General features: G+C 39.0%; 1 non-coding gene across 1 annotated transcript; it reads left to right on the forward strand.

Moving 5' to 3' along the window:
* Positions 1-8,300: 8,300 nt before the first annotated feature.
* LOC138396157 (U7 small nuclear RNA) lies at positions 8,301-8,362 on the forward strand. Its single transcript, XR_011235629.1, has one exon. It is a non-coding gene; the product is annotated as a U7 small nuclear RNA (small nuclear RNA).
* Positions 8,363-18,615: the final 10,253 nt, after the last annotated feature.

Below are 18,615 nucleotides of genomic sequence, written 5' to 3' on the forward strand. Positions count from 1 at the left end.
CCAGCGCTGGACCACCAAACAGACATCATTAGCTTTTTTTGATGAATATTCAGTTTTGGACTGTGTTTTGTCACTTCATCTTTGTCCAACCATTGTGCTGAACACTTGTGATTGTCAAAAAGAATCCATCTTTCATCACACATAACAATACAGTGTAGAAATGGTCTGCCTTTATTTCGTGACAGCAAAGAAAGGCAAGCTTGGAGACGATTTCTCTTCTGATGCTTGTTGACTTCATGCGGAACCCATCTATCCAGCTTCTTTACCTTGCCCATCTGTTTCAAATGGTCCAATATTGTTGGAATAGTAATGTCAAACCTTGCTGCTAATTCATGTGTAGGTTGAGATGGATTCGCTTCCACTACAGCTTTCAGCTCATTATTATCCACCTTTGTCTCAGGTCAGACAGGTGGCTCATTTTCAAGACTAAAATCACCAGAATGGAACTTCTCAAACCATCGTCGTACACATATTTGAAAATAACATGAATTTTTTTTTCACTTTTAAAGTTCATTTTTTTTAATTTTTTTATTCTTATTTCAGCATATTGTGGGGGTACAAAAGTTTAGGGTACGTATATTGCCCTTGCCCCCCAACCCCCTCCCCGAGTCAGAGCTTCAAACGTGTCCATCCCCTAGATAGTGTGCATTGCACTCATTATGTATGTATACACCCATCCCCTCCCCCACCCACATCTCCCCGACACCCAATCAATGTTATTTCCAACTGTGCTCTTAGGTGATGATCAGTGAAATCAATCTGATGGTGAGTACATGTGGTGCTTATTTTTCCATTCTTGGGATACTTCACTTAGTAGAATGGGTTCTAACTCTTTCCAGGAAAATACAAGAGGTGCTATATCCCCATTGTTTCTTATAGCTAAGTAGTACTCTATGGTATACATATACCACATGTTATTGATCCACTCATGTATTGATGGGCACTTGGGTTGTTTCCACATCTTCGCAATTGTGAATTGTGCTGCTATAAACATTCGGGTGCATAACACGAATTTTTGACAGCCATGGTTTCACAAAAATTGCTCTAGAAAAATTTGAAAGATAATCATAAGCCATTTTCCAGATGCATGCTGGGTAAAAAAGATAATTACAAGCCAAACCATGTGTTTGAAGGAATGAGGATGTACCTTCACAATAAAAATAAAACAAGTGTCAAAGTGAAATGTCAGAGATATCAACTATCAAACTTAGTACTTAAGGAAATCGGACATTTCATACTTAATAACCTAAAAGTTGCCGCTATAACTTTTTCAAATTAAACTCCTACAGCTTCTTCAACTGTTTCTTCTCTCTCATATCATCAGTTTTCCCCTTTCTACTGGATCATTGCCATATATATATATATATATATATCCTATTGTTTCTCCCATCTTGAAAAAAAGAGACTTTTTAAAAACCCATGTTTCTCCTATAGCTATTGTATCATTTCTTTCTTTTTTTTATATGAATTTTATTTTATTTTTTTGTGGGAGGATATTTGGGGGCTTTTTTTATTTCAGCTTATTATGGGGGTACAAAAGTTTAGGTTATATAGGAGATAAGACTGGAGAGAGTGAATACAAATTTTTTCAGGGAAAAATGTTTTTGGTTGTTTTGTCTTTTGTAAATGGTTAGAAAGAAATGATACATGGGCACAAAAGACAAAACAACCAAAAACATTTTTTCCTTGAAAAAATTTGTATTCACTCTCTCCAGTTTTATCTCCTATACTTTTTTGAATCCACTCCATCAGGATTTTGCTCCTGCCACTCCATGAAACTGCCCTTCTCATTACTAGGTCAGCGTGCTGACCTCCACAGTCACTAAATCCAATAGTCATTTTTCAGCCCTCATTTTATTTGAATTATCAGCACCATTTGGTACAGTGATCAATTCCTGATCTCTGAATTAGGCTTCCAGGATACCATACTTACCTGGTTTTCCTCCTCTCTTTCTAGTCACTCCTTTGCTGGGTCCTGCTCATCTTCTAACCTCTAAATATTGGGAGTGCATCAAAGCTTAGTTTTTGAACCCCTTCTCTATTTTATCTATACTCACGACCTAGGTGATCTCATCCTATCTCATGGCTTGAATTACTACCTAGATGCTGATGGAGTCCAAACCTCCTTCCTTGAATTCCAGCTCCTTATATCTGCCATCGAAAATATACCCAGAATTTCTCACCACACCTCACTACCCCATCTGCCTACACCACTCTGAACCAAGCCATCGTGATCTCTTTTTTCTTTGTTCTTTTACTTCCCCTCGGTCTATTCTCTGCACAGCAGCAAGCACCATCCTGTCGAAACATGTCAGATGAAATCAGCCTTCTGCTCAAAATCTTCCTGTGCCTCCCTATCTCTCACAAGAAAACAGTCCTTGCCATGATCGGCTCAGCTCCATATGCTCTGGCTCCTGCTGCTTCCCAGACCTTATCTCGTACTCTGTGCTCCTGATGCACTCCGGCCTCTTTCCACTTCCGTCTCTGCATTGCTGCCCCCGCCTGAGCTGCTCTTTCCCCAGCTACCTCCTGGATTGCCCCTCACCTCCTTCAGATCACTATTCAAAAGGCTCCTCTGTGAGCCCTTCCCTGACCATCTAAAATGTCACCCCCTCCCCCAGGCAATTCAGATCCCTCTTCCCAACTTAATTTTTTTCTTCTGAGCAGTTATCACTAGCATACGTGTCATTTATCTTTATTGTCTGTCTTCTCCACTAGACTGTAAATTCCACAAGGATAGGGCTTTTTGTCTGTTTTGCCATTTTATCTCCAACGTTTAGAAAAGTGCCTGGTATAGAATAAGTGCTCAGTAATTATTTGTTGAATAAATGAATGGTTTTCAAACTTGTCAACATTACCATATTGACTTTATTGTGGTGCTTTTAAAGATTTCCCTAGGCTGGGCACGGTGGCTCATGCCTGTAATCCTAGCACTCTGGGAGGCTGAGGTGGGTGGATCGCTTGAGGTCAGAGGTTCGAGACCACCCTGAGCAAGAGCAAGACCCCCGTCTCTACTAAAAAAATAGAAACAAATGATTTGGACAGCTAAAAATATATATAGAAAAAAAATTAGCTGGGTATGGTGGCGCATGCCTGTAGTCCCAGCTACTCGGGAGGCTGAGGCAGTAGGATTGCTTAAGCCCAGGAGTTTGAGGTTGCTGTGAGCTAGGCTGACGCCACGGCACTCTAGCCTGGGCAACAGAGCAAGACTCTGTCTCAAAAAAAAAAAAAAAAAAAAAAAGATTTCCCTAGAGAACTCAGCCAGTGCAGCTGGAGGGCGTCTGCAGTATCAGGGTCAGGACCAGGGAGAGCTTGGCTGGCGTGGTTGCAGCAGGGATGAGTGCAGGGCAGACGTACTTAGGAGAGTGAGTCTACACAGGGGCTTGGACAAATATGTGTAAAGGTACAAGGCGAAAATAAACACTCTGGTGATGGACTGGAAGGGGAGAATGTGGTGTGTGTGTGTGTGTGTGTGTGTGTGTGTGATCATACATATATTCCCTAGCTCTGTCCACAGAGAGCCTAGAAGCAGTGACCCTCCAGCAGCAATGAGAATACCTCATATTCAACCTTGTAACAGTAGGGATTCAGATGACAGATGCTTCACTGAAGAGAGGCCCCTGAATATTTTTTAAATCTAAAAATATGATGCTAGCATACTGGAGCTGAAGGGGACACTCATGGAAAACCTACAGTATCTTCTAATTTTATAGAAAGTGAAAAGCTTGTCTTGAGACATTAAGCAAGAAAATAAAAAGCACCCACAATCCCATCATGCAGAGACAATTGCCCTTATCATTACAGACTATATCGCTTAAGACTGTATTTATGGAAACGTTTTGTGAAAGTGGGGAAATACTACACATACTATTCTATAACATGTTCTTCACTTTATACTTGTAAATATGTTTCCATGTTATATTCATCATGACTTTTTTTGTTGTTGCTAATGATAAAAACCAAAATCAAACTGGCTTAAGAAAAAGAGTGAAAAGTCCAGTGCTTTCTGTTCAGGTGGGCTCTTCCCTACAACTCTAGCAGAAAAAAAGAGCTTCCTTTTCCCAATCTTTTGGACAAAAAGTGCTGGTATCAAAATGCATTGGACCAACACAGGTGAGGGGCCCATCTCTGAACCCATCACTGTGGCCAGGAACCAAGGTAAGCTGACTCACCAGACCTGGATTGTGCCGCCCTGGAGCAGGGTAATTGCCAGCCCTCTTCATGAAATTATAGGAGGAAAGGTGGTCCCTTCAAAGAAAACTGGGGTCCTGTTGCCTTGAAAAAGGGTGAATGGATTCTGTACAGGCACAATAACAGAAGTTGACCACATATATCAATCAGCATAATTCCATTAATACATGATTATTTTGATGGTTTGCATAGTTATCTCATGAAGTAGATGAATCATTCATTTGATGTAAGTCTATCATTGGACATCTAGATTTGTTTCATATTTCAAATGATAAATAATCATTGCTTTGCTATGAACAATCTAAAAGCTTTATGCTCTTTATTTCCTTTAGGCCAAATTCCTACTAGTAGAATTTCTGGGTAAAGGACTAGTGTTTTTTCCTTTTACTGTATTTTGCCAAATTGCATTACTATATGCTTTCTCTGAACTTTTATAACACTACATATTATTTTTTTAAGTCCTAAAAATAGAAAAATATAAGGTTTAATAAAACCCTCATTTAAAATTTGTGTTTTGGGGGTTTTTTGAGTTGTGGTTTGCATTTCCATTTCCTCTTTTGGGGTTTGCCTGTTGTTGTTCGTTGTCTATTTTTCTACTGGGTTGTTTACCTTTTTCTTATTGGTTTGTGAACTTTCTTCATAAACTGTATTAACTATGACTCGTACGTATTGCTAAAAATTTCCCCAGTTTGTTATTTGTCTACATTGATTATGGTACTTTTTTCAAATTAAAATTTTCATTTTCATACATTCTATCTGTCTTAATCTGTTCAGGCTGTTATAGCAAAATACATTATATGGGGTCATTTATAAATAATAGAAATTTATTTCTCACAGTTCTGGAGGCTAAGATCAAGGCCCTGGCAGTTTCAGTGTCTGGCGAGGGCTTGTTCTCTCTGCTTCAAAGATGAGACCTTCTTGCTCAGTCCTCACATGGTCGAAAGGCAAAGCAGCTCCCTTCAGCCTCTTTTATAAGGGTACTAGTCCCATTCATGAGAGATCTGCCTTCATGACTTAATCACCTCCCAACTCCTGGGCTCAAGCAAGCCTTCTGCCTCAGCCTCATGAGTAGCTGGCACTACAGGTTCAGAACACCATGCCTGGCTAGTTTTTGTATTTTTTGTAGAGATGGGGTCTCACTCTTGCTCAGGTTGGTCTCAAACTCCTGGCTTCAAGCAGTCCTCCTGCCTTGGCCTCCCAAAGTGCTAGGATGATAGGCATGAGCCACCACGCCTGGCCTGGCCCCACCTGTTAATACTATCACTTTAGTGATTAAGTTTCAACATATGAATGGAGGGGGCACATTCATACCATAGCACTGTCATTGTTGATGTGTTTAGGAAGGGCTTCCCCATCCCTATTACATAAATATATTCTTAAAATTCTTTCTAATATCTTTACAGCTTTATTTTTACATTAAATCTCTAAACTATGATTTATTTTGATGCATGGTATGAAGATGGATTCCAACTATTTTTTTTTTTTTTTTTTTTTTTTGAGACAGAGTCTCACTTTGTTGCCCAGGCTAGAGTGAGTGCCGTGGCGTCAGCCTAGCTCACAGCAACCTCAAACTCCTGAGCTCAAGTGATCCTCCTGTCTCAGCCTCCCGAGTAGCTGGGACTACAGGCATGCGCCACCATGCCCGGCTAATTTTTTCTATATATATATATATTTTTTAGCTGTCCATATAATTTCTTTCTATTTTTAGTAGAGATGGGGTCTCGCTCTTGCTCAGGCTGGTCTCAAACTTCTGAGCTCAAACGATCTGCCCCCCTCGGCCTCCCAGGGTGCTGGGATTACAAGCGTGAGCCACCGCGCCCGGCCCCAACTATTTTTTAAAAATACAATTGGCCCTTGAACAACACAGGGGTTAGGGGTTCCAGTCCCCCACACAGTTGAAAATCCATGTGTAACTTTGGACTCCCCCGCAACTTTACCAATAGCCTACTGTTGACCAGAAGCCTCACAATAACACATACATATTTTGTATGTTGTGTGTATTATATACTGTACTCTTACAATAGAGACAGAAAAGAGAAAACGTCATTAAGAGTTTTCTTAAGGAAAGAGAAGGAAGAGAAAGCACATGTACAGTACTATACTGTATTTATCAAAACCATAAGTTTATGTCATCTGTTTACACGATGAATCTTGTATTTGAAATGGTGGCAACCACAGCTGCAGACTTCAATCTACAGTATGTATCAAGCAAGTCAACTTTTTCTTGTAATGTCACGACTTTGCTTCTTGGGAGCACTTCTAGTGTCACTAATGGCACTTTGTGTGCATCCCATGGTGTTACCCAGGTTTACAGTATTGCACTAAACACAATGGAAAATATGCAAGAACCGAGAGGTCACTTTTTACTGCAAGATGAAATTTACTGGAGGGACAACTGCTCGTGTGGAGATGATTCGCATCACATGGCATTTTAAGTGGCTACTCGGTGACTAGTCACACTTGAGCGCACCACAGTAGCAACAGGTGGCTACGAAATCATTACAGTTCATTTTATGCAGTTATGATTTAATACTGCATCCTTACATTTTTTTACTGGGAATAGCACCATGTACAGTCTGTGTGTAAGTTTTGACAAATTTTAACTTTTTACAATAGATGTGTATATATTTTAGGGTAATAAATGATAAAATAGACTATATCTACTTATATTTTATGCATTCATAACATACCTAATTTTTTCTGAATTTTTTCAATATTTCTAGGCTACAGGGTTCATCTGTGAGTTTTTTCAAATTGTTGCAAATCTCCAAAAATTTTTTCCTATATATTTATTGAAAAAAATTCATGTGTTAAGTGGACCCTCACAGTTGAAACCCATGTTATTCAAGGGTCAACTGTATTTATTTAGTTTTTTTGATATTGGATACTACTCATTGAATAATCCATCTTCCTCTCTGTCCCCCAAAATGACAGTATCTAATAGTTTTTTACTATCAAATATCAACAATGACAAAATTAATATGTTCCCTCTTCCTCCCTCTCCCTAACCTCCTCTCCATCACCTAGTTTTAGTAAGTAATATTATCTTTCTTTTTATCTGTGTATTATTTTATCTCTATTATTCAATATAATGCCTACAACTCTATTACTTGCTTTATTAGCTTTAAGTAATAACTTTCCACTCCTGGTTGTTAAACATGAAAAACCGGTGTACTTTCTCCTTTTCTACCCTTTGCTTCCCCCGTCTGTTCTTTCAGCATAATCCTCATATTTGTCTTCGTCTTTTTGTTTGCATCAAAGATCGCCACGGATCCCTTTGCAGTCGTTTTCCCACTCATTTCTTGGCTGGATGAATTTTCTAACAGATTTTTCAAATGGGCTTATGAAAATAATATTCCCTGAGTCCTTTCATGTTCAAACGATTTGTCTTTTGTCTTTTTACCTGAAAGAGAATTTGGCTTGTACTTTCTTTCCTTTAAGATCTTGTAGCCATTGCTTCAAAATCTTTCAGCATTGAAGTTTGCTATGGAGAAAGACTGAGGCCTGCCTTTGGATTCCTTCCTTCACATCTTGCCAAGGAAGCTGGCATCTCAGCCTTATTAACTGTAGGCCACCCTGAGTCAAAATTTTAGTCAATGGACCAAGTAAGCTGCACAGCCATCTCCAGCTACATGCACTAACTTTGCATCCAGTCTCTAGAAAGTGCGTCCATATCAACGAATTCAGCAGGATCTGGTGTTATACTCTGCTCTCCTTGGTTTAACACCCTTAGCATCTACTACCACACATTCACCAGGTTTCAGCTAATATCTCTTAACAAAATAGTGTAATTCTTTTGGTGTGCAAGTTATTTCCTACTGGATCATAGTGTGTATCGGTCTGCCTGGAGATGTTGAGATTTGATCCCAGTTATGGGGCTAGTAGCAATAAAGAGTGGTTGTCATGGGTCTTGAAGAGAATTGGCATCCCCCTCCAAGGTATCTGCCCAGATGACATCATGGGGTTCTCAAACAAAGATTAATCTCTTCGGATACTGGAGGGTAAACAACTTTCATTGGTAAGTGAGGCTCTGCCATCTAGCAATTGCCATCCTTCACCATCCTATTCCTACAAATTTGAAAGAGCTTTGGAGTTTAAGAACAAAAAAGAAGTGTTACAGCTCTTTTAGAATTTGTCTAGCAGGTTTTCCGGTCTTTACTGGAAAACCCCCACCAAAAAAAAATAAAAATAAAAATAAAAATAAAAAAAGAACAAAAAAGAGAACGTCTGAATTTCTGATTATATGTGAACTTTTATAAAGAAGCAACTTTGAAGCTGGGTGTGGTGGCTCACACCTGTAATCCCAGCCATTTGGGAGGCTGAAGCAGGAGGATCACTTGAGGCCAGCAGTTTGAGACTAGAGAAACCCCCTCTCTAAAAAAGAAGAGAGAAAGAAGCACTTTCAGGCAGATGCTTTATATCTGGGTTCTCAGTTGAAGTCTGACTGCCTGCAAGGGTGATCTGGAAACGTGTGAGGGTGTCATAGTAACTGGGGGTTGCTACTGGCACTTAGTGGGCAGAGGCCAGAGATGCTAGACATCCACGATGTGTGGGATAGTTTCACATACTGTCCAACTTTTGAATGGCCTGCTAAATATTCACATGAATGAAAAAGCTTTGTATTTAATTATTAATATCTGAGCCCAGACTCTAACTCTCTTGTACACATAAACACAAAATATTTTAGCATAGTTTCAATAAACATCAAATTTTCCAAGAAAGTAAACTATCACACAACACAAGGGAAGACTGCATTTTGTTTTAGTTAGAATTTTACCAAGAGTGGTTCTCCAGTTTGGAAAATCATCCAAAACAATGTCACTCATGGTATTTGAATAGTCAATACTCATCTAATACAACCAGTTTTTATTTATAATGTTGCATATATTCTAGATACACTGGAAAAGTTAATGAGGTGCCTTCTTATACTGAAATCTCATTCAAATGAAGAAATTGTTAATGAAATTAACATTATTTCAAATAGTTGATTCTTGAGAATTTTTATAATTTCCATCTTTGCAGAAGTTAAGCAAGAATAGGCTTAAAGATGTTAATTTTGTTTCATTTTCTTTTTTTTTTTGAGATGGGGTCTCGCTCTGTTGCCTGGGCTAGAGTGCAGTAGCATCATCATAGCTCGCTGCACTCGCAAACTCCTGGGCTCAAGTGATCCGCCTGCTTCAGCCTCCCAAGTAGCTGGGACTACAGGCACACACCATCACACCCAGCTAATTTTTAAATTTTTTATGGAGATGGAGGTCTTGCTATGTTGTGCAGGCTGGTCTTGAATTCCTGGCCTCAAGTGATCTTCCTTGGCCCCCCAAAGTGAAAGATATCAATTTTGAAATATATGTTGTGGCTGAGTGCAGTGACTCATGCTTATAATCCCAGCACTTTGGGAGAGGCAAGAGAATTCCTTGAGCCCAGTAGTTCAAGACCAGCCTGGGCAATTTAGTAAGACCCTGTCTCTACAAAAAAAAAAAAAAAAAAAAGAAAGAAAGAAAAGAAAAGAAATACATTGTTCTTATTTGGGTACTATTAAAAAGGTGTGATGATTAAATTTAAAGATTTATAGGCACTTTACCAGATTGGGTAACTAATCCATTTGAAACTATGGTGGAACATATTATCTAAGGAAGAGTTAATTGAACTTCAGAAAATGGCCTTGAAAGCTCAGCCTGGTGGCATGCTGACCTGTGGTCCTAGCTACTCACTCAGGAGGCTGAGGCAGGAGGATCCCTTGAGCTCAGGAGTTGGTGATCAGCCTGGGCAACATAGTGAGACCTCATCTCTTAAAAAAAAAAAAAATACCTTAAGGTCAAAGCATAATTAAATATAATTCCAATTGTGAAAGGTTTTAGATGCATTAAGACTTTCATACCCACCTTCTTTAGGAAGAAGCTAAATTACTTTTTATGGTATGTCCAACTATGTATTTAATAGAAAGATTTCAATGTAGAAGTACAGTTACTGCAAAAGCAATGAAACTGCAAATATGTAAGTTTCAAGATTCCTTTCCATAGACTTAAACCAAATATTATATCAGTAAAATACATGAAATGCAGGAATCTTGAATTTCCTTAATAAAGGTTTTTTTTAAAAATGTGTTAGTGCATATATGCAAATTTTTTATTTTATAAAGGGCTTTGCTCTGTCACCCAGGCTAGAGTATAGTGGTGTGATCATACCTCACTGCAGCCTCAAACTCATGGGCTCAGGTGATCCTCCTGCCGCAACCACCCAAGTAGCTGGGACTATAGGTATGCACCACCATGCCCAGATAATTTTTCTTATTTTTTGTAGAGATGGGGTCTCAATATATTGCCCAGGCTGGTCTCAAACTCCTGGCCTCAAGTGATCCTCCTGCCTCAGCCTCCCAAGGTGCTGAGATTACAGGTGTGAACCCTTACCCACCCCAGCTTTGTCTTTATATAGTGCAAAATCAGCCATAGATAATGTGTAAACAAATAGGCATCCAATAAAACTTTATTTACAAAAACCGGATGTGGCCAGGCATGGCCTGTGGGCAGTAGTGTATTAACCCTTGGCTAATTTATCATTTGGCTTTCAGACCAGGAAAGAGTGCCTTAGGAATATTAGATATAGAGTATGTCTTAACTGTTTATAGATTACCATCTTGTGGGTCTGGTCCTATCAGTCTGTTCTCTGGGAGCTGATCCATTCTGAATAAACTAATAAGAAGTAATAATTGAGTTCCTGGTTGCAGAGAGCTGAGCTCTGAAAAGATCTATCTTGGGGTCTAGCCTGAGTAGCTGATCTGTCTTATTCATCCTCTAACTCTCTTTTCCTCTTTTTACTGTCTCTAAATGACAGCACCAATATACAGACTTTTATTTTTGTTATTAGTAGAATTTAATATGTACTACTAACCACAAACAGGACTCTCTTTTAGGTTTAATTATCATGGTCTCTACTTAAAATATTTGCATATAAGAATGAGAGAAAATATTTGGTTGTAACAACTAAGTTAGCTATTATTATGAAGAGTTGTGACCTGCATTAAAAACACAAAACAACATTGTGAAAGATTATTTTGCTTCTTTATAAAATTATCATCAAAGAAGCCAGGAAACAGTTGGAAATCTAATGAGAGAGATCCAATAAAATTATTCAGTAATTCTTTAGATTGTATAACTAATGTTTCCTAATTGTCAAGGAACATAGTAATATAATAAACTACTTAGTGGCAGCTGACATAATATAAACCAGTTCGGCTTTATGAACATGCTATTTTGCATGTTAGGACCATGTCCCTGTCTTCAGCACCACTCCTCATTCTTGTGGTTTCTCAGACCCCTTGTTTTGGCTTCTCATTTGAAATCCTGTTCTTCCCCAGGCCCCTTTGCTTATCCACACAATTTGACTCCTTCTCATAGTTGGACTACTTCCACTCCCCCCACCGTGCTCCCACTAGGTCTACCCACAGATAAGTAGCATTTACATTTCAAGCCAAAGGACAACTGAGCTGACTCTTGTCCAGCTTCCCAAGAGATGGATTGTGTAAACACTTTCCACTGCACATAATTTCTTTGAAGAGGTCTGAAAGCTAGATGTAAGTTTTCAGGGCTATATTTTTCACGTGATTTTGAGCCCTTGCATTATCAAGGGTAGTACCAAGGGGTACTTGGGGCCAGGGAGTGGGAGGGTGGTTTAGCTTCCCCTAAATCTCCATTAGTCCCCTGCCCTCAGCCATTCTAAATTCTTCCTAGATGTCTACAATGGAATTTGCAATAACTCTTTTTATATCGTAATTGGATATAACAATTTTGTTAAAGAATTATTAAAAATACAGTACTTCTGATAACCTTTTTAATAATTACCTAAAATGTAACTTTGAAGGATAACCCCAATCTGGGGAAAAGGGGGAAATGATACTACAAAACCAGTTGCAAGTTGCTTTTTACTATTGGGACAGAAATGAGAGTAAGGGATGGTTTTAAAATTATTAAATTGTTTGTTGCTGTTATCAACTTAGCATTACAAGGAACCTCAGAGATCATCTAAGTCAACCCATGCATTTGGAAAGTGAGGCTGAGGAAATACATAATTATTCAAGAACATGTGCTTGGAAAATCCAGTGTCTTCTCCATTTCTCCACGGGAGGTTATAGTTTCACCTGCCTTCTTCTTCTTCTTCTTTTCAGAGATGGGGTTTCACTCTGTCTCTTGGGCTGGAGTGCAGCGGTGCGATTATAACTTATTGTAACCTCAAACTTCTACACCTGCCTTTTTGAATTTTTGTTTACTTGGCCTCCAAACCCACGCATACTCTCCTGATTTTCCTCTTATCTTAGTTTTCTTTGCAGGATACTCCTCGTCTTCCTCACCCCTCAGGGTTTAGTCCTTGGCCCTCTTCTGTTTATACGCACACGTTAGGTGATTTCAACAGTCACATGGCGTTAAATATCATCTCCGTGCTGCTAGCTCTGATCCTTCCACTGAACTGGACATCCAGCTGTCCACTGGATACCTTTATTTAATTATCTAATAAATATCTTAATCTTAAAATATTCAACCTGAATTCTTGATTTTCTTCCATTTCCTAGGACAACTCATGCTCCTCCACAATCTTTTCCATCTGAATACATTTATAGATCCACTGCTGACCAGTTGTTCAGGTCAAAATCCTTGACATCATCCTTGATATTTGTTCTCTCATACACCCAGGCCATTAGCAAATGCTGTTTTTTAATCTTCAATATATTTCCCCAATCTGACCACTCCAACCACCTCCACAAATCTGACCTAGTTGAATCATCTAATGAAATCTCTTCTCTCATCTCTGCATCTCGCCCCTCCTCCCCTAGTGTATTCTCCTAATAGCATCCAGAAAGTCTTTAACATGAGGCCCTGCATGATCAGGAAGCTGCTTGCCAACTTTTCGACCAACATTCCCTTAATGTATGCTGCTCCAGCCGCTCTGGCCTTTCTGATTTCTCCAACACACCAAGCTCATTCTGCTGTAGGACCCCCGCACCTGCTGTTCTCTCCAGAATATTCTTCCTGCATGGCTGGTTCCCTTACTTCAGTTAGGCTTCTGTTCACATGTCACTCAGCCTTCACAGGAGCCTTCATCAACACTACCTTGACCTAAAACAACCCCCTGCCATCACTTTCTGTCCCCTTTATCCTGATTTATTTTTTAGAGCACTTACTACTATCTCACATCATATTACAAATGTATTTCCTCGTTATCTATCTTGTCCATCAGGGCAGGGATTTTGTCTGTTCTTTCACTGTTAGAGCAATGCCTGGCACATACTAGATATTCAATAACTATTTAATGACTAAAATGAGTGAACAAACAGGCTTTTATGAAGTTTGCTTAGAATTTTTAAATAAATGCCATACTGATGTGTACTCCTAGTTTAGCAACACAACAGTCTTTGTCATTGTGGGGAGAAATGCTTCACTTTTCTGCAAAGGTTTTGCACTTTTTCTGAGCAGGTAGCGTCAAGTGTGGTATTAGATGGCAGTGATCCAACAAGAATGGCTAAAAGCCATCTGTAACATCCAGTTTTTCCTTTGTTTCAAGGCAGAGCAGTATCCAGCTCTTTGGTTAAGTGGCCTCATCTATGTACAGATGGAGGAAAACCATCTTGCTTACAGGGCATCTAAAGCCTTAAAGTGGTTTCCTTTTTTATGTAGATGACTCTGAAGCATTTAATACTTTAAGAAACCTGAGTCTATTTTTGTTCTCTGTAGAACCTACAGTTGTTACGCTCTTACATTTGGTTGCTTCGTTTTTATTCCCTTGATCACTGGTTTTGGTTATTGATAGTACAATCAGCAAAGATTTTATCTGGTAGAGTCAGAGAGTCGTGTAGCCCTAAATGTTACAATGGATCCAGTTAAAGGAAATTCTAAGTTTATAATTTTTTTTAAAAAGGAAATTTAATTAAAAAATCAGTAAGTTTTAATTTTTGATAAAATAAAGAATTCATTCCCCCAAACAGCCACCAGATTATTTCAATACTATTTCTAATTTTCAAAGTACATAGCACAAACATAAAAGTTATCCTACTAAAATTAAATCTTTGTGAGGCCTGGTTTTGATAGACTGGGTTTTTAACAGTGAGGTTAAAGAATGATAGTTTAGGAAACTGAAAGAAACAGTTACGATGACACTTAGTTCTTAAGCACAAATTAGACATTATATGAGAAAAAAGAAGACTCCCACTGGAGAATAAAGATTAAATAGGTCCTAACAGTGATATGCACCCTAAGGCTGGTCCATCTAATTTCTCACTCTCACCCAAGGTAAAATTTGAAGTTGAAAGATTGAAAGTCTGCTTCTTTGTTGCCATTTCACAAATATGTTAAGATAGTACCATATTAGTGACTAAAATCCAGGTATTTTCCTTTTAGATAAATTAAATCATATATGTTGTAAAATATTTGTTTTTTTAAGAGAATAAATAAAGCTATATTTATTTTTAATAAAAAAACATGGCACATAAACATTTTTATTTCTCCTAAATTTCCTCTCACGGAAAAAAAAACTTATCCTCGCTATTGATCTAAAGAGAAGTCCACATGAAGCAATGTTCTATTTTATCATCCTTTTTTGTGAAAGGTGGTGGGTGACCCCTGGAGGCAACTGGAAAAATATCCTGCTGCTTTCAGGAGTGAAGTGGGGAATGAAGAATTAGAAAGTACATCTTTGTATTTAGAGAAAAAATTTTTTTGAAGTTTAATCAAGGTGAATTAAAACATTTAATTTTCTTTTTTTTTTTCTTTTTCTTTGAGGCAGGGTCTCACTTTATTGCCCAGGCTAGAGTGCAATAGCATCATCATAGCTCACTGAAACCTCAAACTCCTGGGCTCAAGTGGTCCTGCCACCTTAGCCTCCCTCCTGTAGCTGGAACCTACAGGCACGTGCCACTGTGCCCCGATACTTTTTATTCCTTGTAGAAATGGGGTCTCATTATGTTGCCCACACTGGTCTTGAACTCCTAGGCTCAGGCAATCCTCGCACCTTGGCCTCCCAAAGTACTAGGATTATGGGCGTGAGCCACCATGCCTGGTGGTGCCTGCCTATTTTAATTTTAAAATAGGTTTATTGAACCTCAGTTCAGTTAGGTAATAGTTATTAAGGATATACTACAATGCTAGGGGAGACAGACATATAACACCCACAGTTTCGGTATCATTGACCTTATTATCTACTAGGGAACTAAAGATAAGTGCTAAAATAACTGTAATACAAAGTAGATTGTGTGAAAAGATTTAGGAGTAGTACAACTATATAGGAATTCAGACTTTTGGTTAGGGTGTTCAGAGAAAGCCTACTACATTCAACAAACATTTACAGAAGACTTCCTGTGTACCAAGCATGCTAAAAGATAAGTAAGACACGGTACCTTCCCTCGGGCACTCTCAGTGTGGTAGGGAAGATTACACATAAATAGGAAAATTCTATACGAAGTAGTAGGTGGATTATTAGAATTAAGCACAAAGGAGGGAAATTAAACCAGCCTTAAGACTGAGAGGATGGTAAGGAAAATCTTCCTAGGGGAAGAAACATCTATGCTGATTCTTTTTTTTTTTTTTTTTTTGAGACAGAGTCTCACTCTGTTGCCAGGCTAGAGTGAGTGCCGTGGCGTCAGCCTAGCTCACAGCAACCTCAAACTCCTGAGCTCAAGGGATCCTCCTGCCTCAGCCTCCCGAGTACCTGGGACTACAGGCATGCACCACCATGTCCAGCTAATTTTTTCTATATATATATTTTTAGCTGTCCATATAATTTCTTTCTATTTTTTTTAGTAGAGATGGGGTCTCGCTCTTGCTCAGGCTGGTCTCGAACTCCTGAGCTTGAATGATCCGCCCACCTCGGCCTCCCAGAGTGCTAGGATTACAGGCTTGAGCCACCACGCCCGGCCTATGCTGATTCTTAAAAGATAGGTAAGAGTTGTTCTGGTTTGGCATCATAAGCCTACTTTAGCTCCCACTGATTACAACTAAAAACACGTGACAAAATACAAGTGGCAACTACCTGAGTACTCGGAAAAGTCATTAAGTAAATAAAGGATTGTGGAGGAGAGTCAAAACTTACAAAAGAAACTTGCTAGCAGGAAGTTTCCTGGCTTTTTTTCTTCTTTTTTTCTTGTGGTTTTGTCCTGAGGAGAGACCCCAGTTGGGAATTGTTAGGGAGCATGGGTAGCTGAAACTCTAATAGAAATCCTGTCTTTCTGGTCCAAGGAACTGAGATAAGGAGGCTCTGTGAGTTGGAAAGTGAGTGGGGAGGAGGGAGAAGAGTGAGCTAGAGATCATGATCCCTAATTTTGGGTGAACCCAAGATTTGTGTGGATTCATACACAAAATTAGGGATCATAATCTCTAGCTCACTCTTCTCCCTCCTCCCCACTCACTTTCCAACTCACAGAGCCTCCTTATCTCAGTTCCTTGGACCAGAAAGACAGAACTCAGAGTCTGCATCACATAATTGTTACAATGGTCAGGATAAAATAGAAAATCACCTGTCATACAAAGAACCAGAAAAGTGTGACCGGATGCCAAGGGAAGGGAGAATAAACAGACACTAACCATGAGATAACACAAATGTTGGTGAAATCAAAGATTTCTAAATCAGTTATTATATGCTCCATGAGGTCAAAGTAAAGACACTTGAGATAAGCGTTAAGATAGAAGTTTTCTGGCCGGGCGCGGTGGCTCACGCCTGTAATCCTAGCACTCTGGGAGGCCGAGGCGGGTGGATCACTCAAGGTCAGGAGTTCAAGACCAGCCTGAGCAATGAGCGAGACCTCGTCTCTACTAAAAATAGAAAGAAATTATCTGGCCAACTAAAATATATATAGAAAAAAAAAAATTAGCCGGGCATGGTGGCACATGCCTGTAGTCCCAGCTACTCGGGAGGCTGAGGCAGTAGGATTGCTTAAGCCCAGGCGTTTGAGGTTGCTGTGAGCTAGGCTGACGCCACGGCACTCACTCTAGCCTGGGCAACAAAGCGACACTCTGTCTCAAAAAAATAAAAATAAAAAAAAGATAGAAGTTTTCTGCAGAGAAACAGAAACTAAAATAACCAAGTGGACATCTTCAAACTGAAGAGTACTGAATTGAAAAAATTCACAGGTTGGGTGCAATAGCAGAATGGAGTTGATAAAGGAAAAAAGCCAGTGAACTTGAAGATTAATGAACAGAAATTATCCAATCAGAAGAGCAGAGGGGGAAAACAAGATTGGAAAAAAATAGAACATATGAGCATCAGGGCTCTGTGGAACAATATCAAAAAGTCTAACATACAGATCATTAGAGTTTCAGAAGGAGGGAAGAAAGAGATTGAGGCAGAGAAATTATTTGAAGAAATAATGGCTAAAAACTTCCCAAATTTGGTGAAAGACATACATTCACAGATCCCAGAGGCTCAGTGAACCCCAAACAGTTAAATTCAAAGAAAACCATGACGAGAAACATCAAAATTAAACTGCTATAAGCCACAGATAAAGAAAAAAAAGTCTTGAAAGCAGCTAGAGACAAATGAAACACTAGATACATAAGAATAATGATTTGAATGACCACAGAATCCATGGTGGCCCAAAATCAGTGAACAATATCTTTAAATGCTAAAAGGAAAGAACTGTTAACCCAGAACTCTATATCCAGTGAAAATATTTTCAGGAATGAATGTGAAATAAAGATAATTCTCTTATGAAGGAATAATTAGAAATTTATGGCCAGCAGACCTGCTCTAAGAGAAATGATGAAGGACGTTCTTTAGGCTGAGGGGAAATGATACCAGAGGGAAACCTGGGTCTTCAGAAATAAAGGAAGAGCAATAGAAAATGTAATTATCTGGCTTAACATAAAATACTCTTCTCTTAAATTCTTTAAAATATGATTATTAAAAAGATAGGAATGAGGCAGGTACTATTGGTTAGGGGAGACTAAGCTATTGAAACAAAAATTCAGTGATTTAAAAAGCTGAGACTTATTTTTTCTCACGTAAAAGTTAGGGTGAAGTTAGGATGAGGAGCTCATGGCACAGGTAGAGAAAGAATTCTCCTCACAAAGATTAGGGTAGAAAGAAGTGAAAGTTTATTTTACTTTCTCTGAGAGAGAGAGACAGAGGGGAAACACAAAGAGAGAGAGAAGGGAGATGGCACAGCACCTGAAAGAAAGAGAGGGAAAGTGCTGGCTTCAAGCGGAAGAGACTTGGAGTTTTTATGGGGGAAAAGAGAAGAGAAAAAATTAGTTATGTCTGCCAGAAGGAAATAGTACCTGCCTCATTCCTATCAGTTATGGCTGATAATAGAACTGTTCGGTTGATTTTTTTCCATTTTTCCCCTTCTCCTGGAGACTAGTTTATCTCTGGAATGTGGTTGGGCTGGGCTGGTGAATGTCCAGAAGGAAGATTTACAATTCCTTTCTGTCTGCTCAGCTCTTCTCA

This window comes from Eulemur rufifrons, chromosome 15, assembly GCF_041146395.1.
Source record: "Eulemur rufifrons isolate Redbay chromosome 15, OSU_ERuf_1, whole genome shotgun sequence".
NCBI lineage: Eukaryota > Metazoa > Chordata > Mammalia > Primates > Lemuridae > Eulemur > Eulemur rufifrons.